This window comes from Oreochromis aureus, linkage group 8 (genome assembly GCF_013358895.1).
Source record: "Oreochromis aureus strain Israel breed Guangdong linkage group 8, ZZ_aureus, whole genome shotgun sequence".
Taxonomy (NCBI): domain Eukaryota; kingdom Metazoa; phylum Chordata; class Actinopteri; order Cichliformes; family Cichlidae; genus Oreochromis; species Oreochromis aureus.
Genome location: NC_052949.1, coordinates 29,208,698 through 29,218,889, shown reverse-complemented (window position 1 = coordinate 29,218,889; position 10,192 = coordinate 29,208,698). Strand labels below are relative to the sequence as shown.

Sequence of the window (10,192 nt, the reverse complement as noted above, 5' to 3'; positions counted from 1 at the left end):
AGTTGGAGTAATCCTCATGTACATCTTAACTAATTCTATACAATCTAACCACGTCCTGCCTGTCTCTTCCATTGTTTTCCTAAGTCTTAGCTTTACTGTCCCATTAGTCCTCTCTACCAACCCTGCACTTTGTAGGTGATATGAACAATGATGTTTTAGATGCTGTGCCATTAACCCAATCACTTCATTTACAAAATGTGGACCATTATAACTATAAATAATCTCCGGAATCCCGTGTTCCACAATGATATTCTTGCATATTGCTTTGGTAACTGAAATGGCATCTGCTTTCCTAGTTGGGATGATTTCTACCCACTTTGAAAAAGGCACACAGTACTTGTAGCTATTACAGTTGGACAGCTCTATAAAGTCCATGTGAATAACTTGAAATGTGTGACTGGGTCTGGGGAATTTCCCTCTCTTAGGTCTCAAATTACCCCGAGAATTGTGCTTGCAACATACCATACATGACCTACAATTTTTATTTTTAAAGTATTAAATCCTAGAGTATAAAAATGTTGCTCTACTGCTGCCATCATCCCTCCTGTTGAGACATGGCATGGATCATGGCTCAAAATCGCAGCAGTCTTATATAAATTCTTAGGCAGTATTGGCTTATCACATACATAATAAACATCATCCTGCAAGCTTGCACCATTTGTGAACCACAACTGTTTCCCTGCAGTATGTAAGTGGGCCTGCATGTCTGCCAATGCATCTCGCATAATAGGCAATGTCTACTGGTGTTGCACTGCTAAAATGTGAACACCATGTGCTCCTAAAGCTGCCTCTTTTGCGATCTTATCCGCAAAAGCATTCCCTAATGCAACTGGATCTTTCCCTCTGGTATGTGCTGCACATTTACAAACGGCAATTCTACTGGGCAATAATACTGCTTCCATCAGATTTTGCAGGAGTTTGGCGTGTTCTACAGGTTTCCCTGTCGAGGTTGTCATACCTCGTCTTGCCCACTGCGCTGCAAAGAAATGTAATGTAGCAAATGCATATTGACTATCAGTGTATATTGTCACATTTTGTCTCTCTGCAGCTTTACACGCTTCCGTTAAAGCTACTATTTCTGCTGCTTGAGCAGATATGAAACAACAACAACAACAACAACAATCTTTATTTATAGAGCACATTTAAAAACCAACGGTATGCCAAAGTGCTTAACATAAAACAAGGAAATAACACAAGTATAATCAGGGTCATAAAAATGTAAAAATGTAAAATTGTAAAATTATGTTCACAGGAAAATGCCACCAATACACAATGGCGATATGACATACACAGCGCAAATAAAAGCATAATAGGAAAATTAATAGAATAAATGCTAACATGCTAATTGTCCTGCACAGATAACTTTCTAAATATCTCCTACAGTAAAACCTATTTTAGCCTGTCCCTCAGCTGTTGTAAAGCTCAAACCATCAACAAACCAAACCGTTCCCTCAATGACTGGCACATCTATTAAGTGATTTCTTGGTTTACACTCCTTCTCCATGTGCTCTCTACACTCATGAGGAGTGCCCTCTTCCTTCGTTGGCAAAAGGGTTGACGGATTCAGAATTGTGCACCGCTTTATGGTAATATGTGGTTGTGAGAGTAACAATGACATTTAAGACAAGTGTCTTGCAGGTGACAGAAATGTAATTTTAGTCTGCAGTAGTAAAACATCTACCTCGTGTGGAACTAACAGTGTCAAAGGATGAAATAAAACAATTTCCCCAGAACATTGTACAGCTTGAGCTGCTGCACATACTTGTAGCGCCCCTGACTCAGTACTCCACTATAGCCGGGTACGCCCTGAGTTCTAGTTACCTTGAACTTACCCAGTTGCCCTCAGTGCAAGCTCCCCTTAGTTACACACGTATAACACCTTTATCTTACTCTGAACTATATATAAGAAACAGTACAACACACAAGATCTTCCGTTTCAACTAAGCGGGTTTACTGAATGGATTGATAAACACCCACAAAATCATTAAAGTAAACAGTCTCTTGCAATGATAAATTATAACAATAACAACAGTTAAACAGTTCGTTACCGTAATGGGCCCCACACACTCACACCCCAATTTCCCAAGTCCCCTCGGTGCAGGCCTGGATCGATGCTTGTGTGCGTAGGAACCAACAGTCCTAGAAGAAAACAAAATGGTGCTCCTACCTGGAACTCTCAAGCTGTGTCCAAATTCATGGGCTGCATCCTCCTGAGGACCCGGCCTTCGCGGTCTACGTGGGCCGGGTCCTCAGAAGGTCGGGTAGGCCGGAAGTAAACGGCTGTGAAATTGGATGGTCTAGCCTTCTGATTAGCGTCACCGCTGTCTCGGTGGAGTTTAATAAACTCAGCCGTCTGCTCCTTGCTATTTAAAATATAACAGGACACTGGCGTAAATTCTCGACCGTCTCATACTTCTGTTTAATCAGTTTTCTGTTTGACGTTTATTCAGTGGTGTAAAAACCAAGGAGGAACCCACCCGGGGGATTAATAAAGTTTTATTTTATCTAATCTAATCTAATAACTTTAATCTCAGCCAAACCGATTTACTCACAAACAAATAAAACACTGAAAAAAGCCAAACAATAACATTTTTAGGTTGTCTAAGTGACTTATATATTACGTTTAACCCGAGTAGCGAAAGTCGGCGGTGATCTGAAAATGATGTGCTGGGAGTTGTGCCGTTCTTGGCAGCTTCAGTGACCCTCGAGCTATCGGCTAGCTATCGAGCTGGTGGGTAACAGACGTCTCCGAAAACGTCGAAGCACTTTTGCAAATATGCGATATCTTGATAAACCGAGCAGATATTTCAAGTTTACACAGCTACATTCTCGCCTGAAAATATGTTAAAAGTTTATTTTGTGACCCAGAAGGATTAATAACAGTAATTTTAAAACTTAGTAGCGGCCGCCATTGCCGGAAACTGGAGTTCGGCTGGGCCGCGCTATTAATTCTGGGATATGGAGGGCCACGAAGGACACACCCGACCCATCCTTCAAATTCGGGGAAAAGGAGGACGCATTTGTCGGCTGCATTTGGAGGAGTCTAGGAATTTGGACAGCCTTCGGCGCGTCGCTGTGACGTAATCGGTCTACAAATGCATCCTCAGGAGGATGCAGCCCATGAATTTGGACACAGCTACAGTCTCTTTCCACAAACTCACAGCAAGCCGAGTGGTCCGTCCTTAGTCCATGCAGCTGCACACTTACTCCTTCCGAGCAACAAACCTGATCGGTCAGCCTCAGCAGTTGGTAGCCTCTCGCTCTGTACAGGTCCGGTGATCCTTAGCGAAGTCCGCCTTGAGGGCTAACTCCGGTTAGCCAAGTTAGCACGCCGCTAACTAGGAGATTCCGAGGCAACAGTGCAAGCCAGTCCGGGCAGCACTACCTCACAGTCCCATACACTCTGTTACTCCGCCGTCGACGTGGGATGATTTATCCTCGCCGTCCCGTGGGAAAAGTCTCCGTAGACGCTAGCCGTATCTCACCCATGCTTCTCTCTCTCCTCCAATCTCCCGTGGCTGCTGCCTTCTCCCTCGTTTCTTTTTCTCCCGGCCCCTTTCAAAATAAAAGCACCTAAACACAAACTAAGTTATGAATAATACAAATATAGAAAAATGAACAAGATAACTATTCAGATATATATACATATAACTAGAAATAAAACTTAGCCCCATCAAATATACCCGGGCTACATACTGATCTCACACACGGAGGCAAAGCACAAGCAACTAGATCGAATCTTTTAGGATAGTAAGTTACTGGCTTCACTTTTGGGAAAAGTGCTGTTAGTTATTTCACAGTCACCTGGCATTTGTGCTGTTCACAGAACCACAAGTCCATCGCTGAACTTGCTCCTGCCCGTCAGATGGAGCTTGGCACGCTCCTTCATCCCTCAGGTTCTCACGTTCCAACACCGCGGACGATTTAAGGTAGAGCACGTCGTACACCTTAGTTGTCTTCCTCAACATCAATGCTGAATCTCTTTCATTTTATTTAAGATTTTGCTGTGCGAAGTCTCCTCATGACGATCTCCTGGAAGCCCAGTAGCACAGCTCTCTGTGGGATGTCTGCTGTGCTGAAGATGATCTCTGATCCTCCTGAAGCCTCTCTCCTGGCCTCAGCTTCCATCTTGTGGACGATCTTCCTCAGTCACTCCTTCTCGTCATGGCACCTCACGACACCTGCAAATCAAAAATTGACACTCCTCTTGTGCCACACAGCTCTCGCCATGTGTCAACTCCACACAATGAGACATGTACAAAAATGTCGCACATTCTCCCTAAAACAATCTCCAGGGTTTCCCTCTTGGAGCAGCTCCACTCCACCTGTAACCCTGTTTAAAAACATTAGTCAGTGGTTAAATTTGCAGAGTCATGTGACCCAAGTTTCCTCCTGTGGTCTCCTCCTGCTCCTGCAACAGAGACACACACAGAGATACATCCACACCTTTGTCACATCGGCGTGGGGGTTAACTTCGCATAGTGGTGTTAAGTCAGTCAAGTCTTGTCAGCTTTTGTCAGCTTTAACCAGTCAGTCAGTTCCCCATTTTTTTTATTTTCACTCATTCATTCATTCATTCAGTGATTCTTTCTTTGCTGATAGTGGAATTTATCGTCGCATTTCGTTTCCACCCTCAGCAAAACGACGACATTAAAAAGAAAAAAAAATTTAGACTGGATTACCTCGCTGAATCCTTTTAGAAAAGGGACTCACTTCCTAATTGTCCCAAATAAGTGGCTTTCTCCTGAGACCATTTTAATTTTGGAGAAACTCACTTTGCAACCGTTCGCAACAACATGTTGTGTAGTTCTTCCTATTCAACGTTCAGATCTGCTTAGATGACAGAAAAATTATCAAACAAAACTTTCAGTGCACTATGAAAGTAACAAAAGAAAAGAAAGGAAAGAAAAGAAAGGAAAGGCCTTGTTAAATCATGACACATGTTCTTCAATTCGGGAGGGGGGGAGGGATAAATCATACCAAACCTAATTGGCAGGCTCAACTTAGTAACAAAAGACAAATCATCAGCCAGTTTAATCTCAAACGTTCATCCAATCAGCCACACACAACATACAGCATAACCCTGTTGTCTCATCACATAATAAGTTTCTTCTCATGTAACCAAATGTGTGCCATGTTAAAACTTCTTCACACACCAGAACCTCAACAATCAGCTCGCTCAGCTCACTCATTCAAAACCCCTCATCAGCATTCTGTTTTCTCCCTATGATGCAACCATTTGTCCTACTAATAATATATTCAGTCCACTAGTCTATGTATCACTTTTATCTTACTACTGACTTGGACAAGATGACAAACAGAATCTCGTGCTTAAGATGCTGTCTGGTCTTCATGAGTTCATTGTATGTGTATGTGCATGTAGGGTTAGTATGGTTAATGCATTTTCTGTTTGTGTGTGTTTTATGTACCTCTCTCATCACATTTTCATTATTCTCATCACTGCTTAAAACACACATCTCTCTCTCTCTGTTTTTTTTAACTCTCCTTTCTTAAAAACAGAAAGTGGCATTACAGTTGTTTCAGGCTGAGAAACGCCAAACACTCTTCATGTTATCATTCATATTTCATCAGCACAAATATTTCTTTCTTTTGTGTCCACTGGGCAGGTGACCTGCAGAATCATGTCTGCCCCAGCTGGATACTGCTTCACTCACATACTTTCACACCTCTCTGTAACTCACACACAGCATGACGTCAGACAAAATCACCTGCTTTTCGCTAAAACAAAAACATGATGCTGATGTTACAAAAGTCTCACACACATGAATCAGGATGCAGAAAAGCTGTTGCCCATATGAGGTGTGAGGAAGAAACTGAACTCACGGATAGCTGCATGCTCGAGATATCATAGCTCTGTTTCCCTCCCCTCTGATACGTTCAACCAGCTCCTGCTCTGAAAATGTGTAGCTTGCTCATCAGCTCAAAAGCAACTGCATACAAAATGACAATCAGACTCACTCAAATAGACCACATCTGGCACACACACATAAAATAGACACCAACAAGAGCTCTGACCTCCTTCCATTTGGTGGAGAAACCAACACTCAACACCCTCAGCGGCGGAGAAAAACCCTTTTTAACCTCTTTTCGGTGGAGAAACCTCCTTAAATAAAAAATTAAAAAACACTGGTGGAGAAACCAGACCTCCTTGAAACTGGCGGAGAAGCCAGACCTCCTTAAAAAAATAAAGAAAAGCTGGTGGAGAAACCAGGTAGCTTGCGTCTACATGCACAGCTTGCGCACTCACGTACCTGCGTTTAACCGCACGGTCACGTAGCCGCGCTCTAAGGCCTTCTGTACTCACTGTTTGTGTTGTTTTCGTCCACGGGAAAGTCTCTAGATCCCGTCAATCGCCATCCAATCCGAGGGGAGTTCAGACGCAAACTGTCCGGCCTGGCGACAAAGTTAAGCGCCAGGTCTTTCATCAGGCGTCCCAGACGCTGGCTGCTAGCAGACTGCAGCGGCGTCATCTCCCTCTCCTCGGTGGATGCGATGTGTTGGGCTCCGGCTCGGAAGGACCAAATAAATGTTGAGTCTGTTTCCACAGGCCCCGCTAGTTTAGAGACTTATTCCTCATGAAGAACGGAAAACAAGACAGAACATCTTCAACCGGTCTTTAACTCGCTAACGAGGGAGAGCTTTGGTCAGAACCAGGCGGTGGAGCAATGCTCCTCACCTGTCTCTAGCCCAAATCCTTCAAAGAGCAGCTCTCCTCGCAGCTATTTATTGACATGACAGTTACAATACACAATAGTTTACACAAGCACCTCCCCTCGTAAAACCCCCCTTGGTTACAAAGACAAGGCACTGTGTGTGTGTGTGCACGTGTGTGTGTGTGTGTGTGTGTGAGTGTGTGTGTGTGTGTGTGTGTCATAGGGGTGCGTTTGTGTGACCTCCTGCTCACCAAAAGGATCACAAAAGCAGGAAGCTTACATCACAGGAAACAGATCTTCCAGATAGGATGTATCTACAATAAAACCTCTCCCAGCACAAAGTGGCTGGAGAGGTGGTCAGGATCAAAGGAATCTCTTTGATCCTACTGCTTGAACTAAGACTTTACAAATTTAAGAAACACAATGACAACATTCAACAATTTGACTTAACAATATACAGGCCTGTTCTTAACATACATAAAACCAAATACACAGCAAATAAGCGCTAGAAAATATATTTTTCCTTAACATTCCCCCTTTTCGTGTCTCCTTTAAGAGACACGACCTAATCCCTGAGTTATCCTATTAATCTGTCCTGCCCTTTGACAATAATAGCTAGAATCGGGATCAGGGGAGGATGAAAAGTAATGAAAGTAATGAAAAGTAATGGGAGGATTAGCTTTAGTAATAGCCGGAGGGATTTTTATGTTGTGTCAATTGCCCGAACACAGTTGTCATGCCTGATATGGTCTACCTGTTAAAGGAGGACAGAGCGACAATTAAGAGAACTGACATGTACGGGATATAGAAATAGCAAGCTGGGGATGTAGTTGTGTGCTTAAAAAAAAAAAAAAACAGAAGTGCTTTTTAAAGAGGAAACTGCTTAACTCTGTCGAGACTGTTTCCACAGATTGACAATAAAACTAATCGGGGACCTTTTACCAGAAAAAGCTAATTATATCTGTTTGGATTTTACAGTGAGCAGCGAGGGAAGTCAGAAGCGGGTTTGTGAAATGTGAAATTCTTTTTGGAGAGAATCAAATTGCTAACTTTAAGACCGTACTGCGGCCGACGTCCAACGTCTGCTGGCCTATTGTAAAATTGATTATACTTCCACGGCAACACGTGAAGACAACTTTGCACAGACACTTAAAATAACTTTGCAGCAGACTTAAACATCAACCTGCAGTTCTTAGCAAAAATCTCTTGTTCTAATGTTTCAACACTACTGAGCCAATTTAACAGTGAAGATCATTAACTCAGCGAACAGATCATTTAGAATTCATCCAATATGCACACTTTGCTTTAACAGGTGGTGCTTACCTTTAAATTCTATTGGACCAGTCCTCTGTTCGCCTCATTTCACGATCCCACCTTGGGCCAAATTCGTCCTCTCAGCCATAAAAGAATCCGGGTCACGGCACCAAATATGGAACCCAGTTCTTTTATTCTTCTACTGGACAGAGAAGACGCAGACTCAGAGTGGTCAAAGTATTTATAATCATTTTATTCAATTATCTTACGGAAAAGAGATGTGCACGGTGCAATCGGCAGATCTGAAGAGCCGTCCTTGAATCTGTTGCATTTATAATTTCAGACTTCCTGTGACCTCTGACACAGTTTATAACTGAAAGGTGTCCCTTAATATACAGGCCTGTTCTTAACATACAGTGGCTTGCAAAAGTATTCGGCCCCCTTGAACTTTTCCACATTTTGTCACATTACAGCCACAAACATGAATCAATTTTATTGGAATTCCATGTGAAAGACCAATACAAAGTGGTGTACACGTGAGAAGTGGAACAGAAATCATACATGATTCCAAGCATTAAAATGACCAAGCAAATAAATAACTGAAAAGTGGGGTGTGCGTAATTATTCAGCCCCCTGAGTCAATACTTTGTAGAACCACCTTTTGCTGCAATTACAACTGCCAGTCTTTTAGGGTATGTCTCTACCAGCTTTGCACATCTACAGACTGAAATCCTTGCCCATTCTTCTTTGTAAAACAGCTCCAGCTAGTGATGGGTCCAGCAACACTGACGCACCGGCGCATGTATCAAGCTCACCTAGCGAAGCCTGTATCGGTGCGTGTGTCACTTTAAGAAAAAGTCACGTGATCGATACAGCTGCTGTATCGCTCATTGCCAACGCTCCAAACTGTGTTTAAAAGGTACCGCATCTGCATCTGTCAACGGAATGAGTCGCCACCAAAAAAAACCCAAAATTACTCTCGCAAAGATTAAAAAAAAAAAACAAAAACATACATATCTCTCCATAACAAAATGGAGCCCCCCAAAAAAGAAAAGTTTCTGCTGTGTGGGATCATTTCGATCTTTTAACTGCAAATAATGTAACTGTTTGTCTGTCTTTGTTTCAGTGTAATCTATCAGAATAGGAAAAACAGCAATGTGACCTGCAGTGTAAATGATTTATTTCATTTTATGCAGGTTAAATGTCGCATCTGTTCTGCGGAGCTTTCTTACACAAACAAAAGCACCTCCTCAGTGTTTAGGCATCACAGAGCCAAACATGAAAATGAGGAGACAAACACGCTGAGAATGAACACAGGTCGGCCTATATAGACATTCAGCCGCATTATCATCATTTTGTTTTTTCATTAATATATGTTTTATTATTTTGAAGTCAAGCATCTAGGAAGACTGTTTTTGACCAGGCAGTCCTGAATTTTATTATAAAGGACTGCCAACCCCTTAGTATTGTGGAGTGTTGGAGAGAAACATTCCAAGATCAGAGGATCCTTTAAGGTACTGGAGAAATAGGAAGACATCTTATCCGAGCCTCTTCCACCTGGGTTTACAATTTTTGTGTACCCCAGCTTCATCTGTGCCCTTTGAGCGTGTGTTCTCCAAAGCTGAGGAAATGGTGTCAAAAAACGCAAATGACTGAATGCAAAAACATTGGATGAACTTATTTTTCTGAATAGAAATTTATAATAAACTCTGAGTCAATTACATTTAAATGGGTAATGTTACATTCACAATACCTTCATTTTAATTTTCACTTAATGTCATTCACAATATATTTTAAAGATGTCTACAATATTTGCAATGTAAAAAATATAAAATGATTCCATAGAAAGTACAATACCTTACAGTATACAAGTATGACTAGGTCTTTGAATCAGTGTCTGTTGTGAGTCTCAAGTACGTTGCCTGCAATGATATTTAAGGTCCAGCAGGTGTCAGTATGGAGCAAAACAGCAACACTGTGTCGACTCAGTATCGATACAGTTTGGGGAATGTGCTGAAACGCTTCATGAGGCCTCATCTACCCATCATTAGCTCCAGCTCAGTCAGATTAGATGGACAGCGTTTGTGAACAGCAGTTTTCAGATCTTGCCACAGATTCTCGATTGGATTTAGATCTGGACTTTGACTGGGCCATTCTAACACATGGATATGTTTTGTTTTAAACCATTCCATTGTTGCCCTGGCTTTATGTTTAGGGTCGTTGTCCTGCTGGAAGGTGAACCTCCGCCCCAGTCTCAAGTCTTT

The 10,192-nt window shown here is 42.2% G+C and overlaps 1 long non-coding RNA gene across 1 annotated transcript; it reads right to left on the bottom strand.

Annotated features, from left to right (window-relative positions):
- Window positions 1-1,123: 1,123 nt before the first annotated feature.
- LOC120441402 lies at window positions 1,124-4,409 on the bottom strand. The gene is made up of 3 exons (XR_005614053.1): window positions 3,805-4,409; window positions 3,226-3,573; window positions 1,124-2,139 (listed from the first exon to the last, which is right to left on the bottom strand). It is a non-coding gene; the product is annotated as an uncharacterized LOC120441402 (long non-coding RNA).
- Between the last annotated feature and the right edge of the window lie 5,783 nt (window positions 4,410-10,192).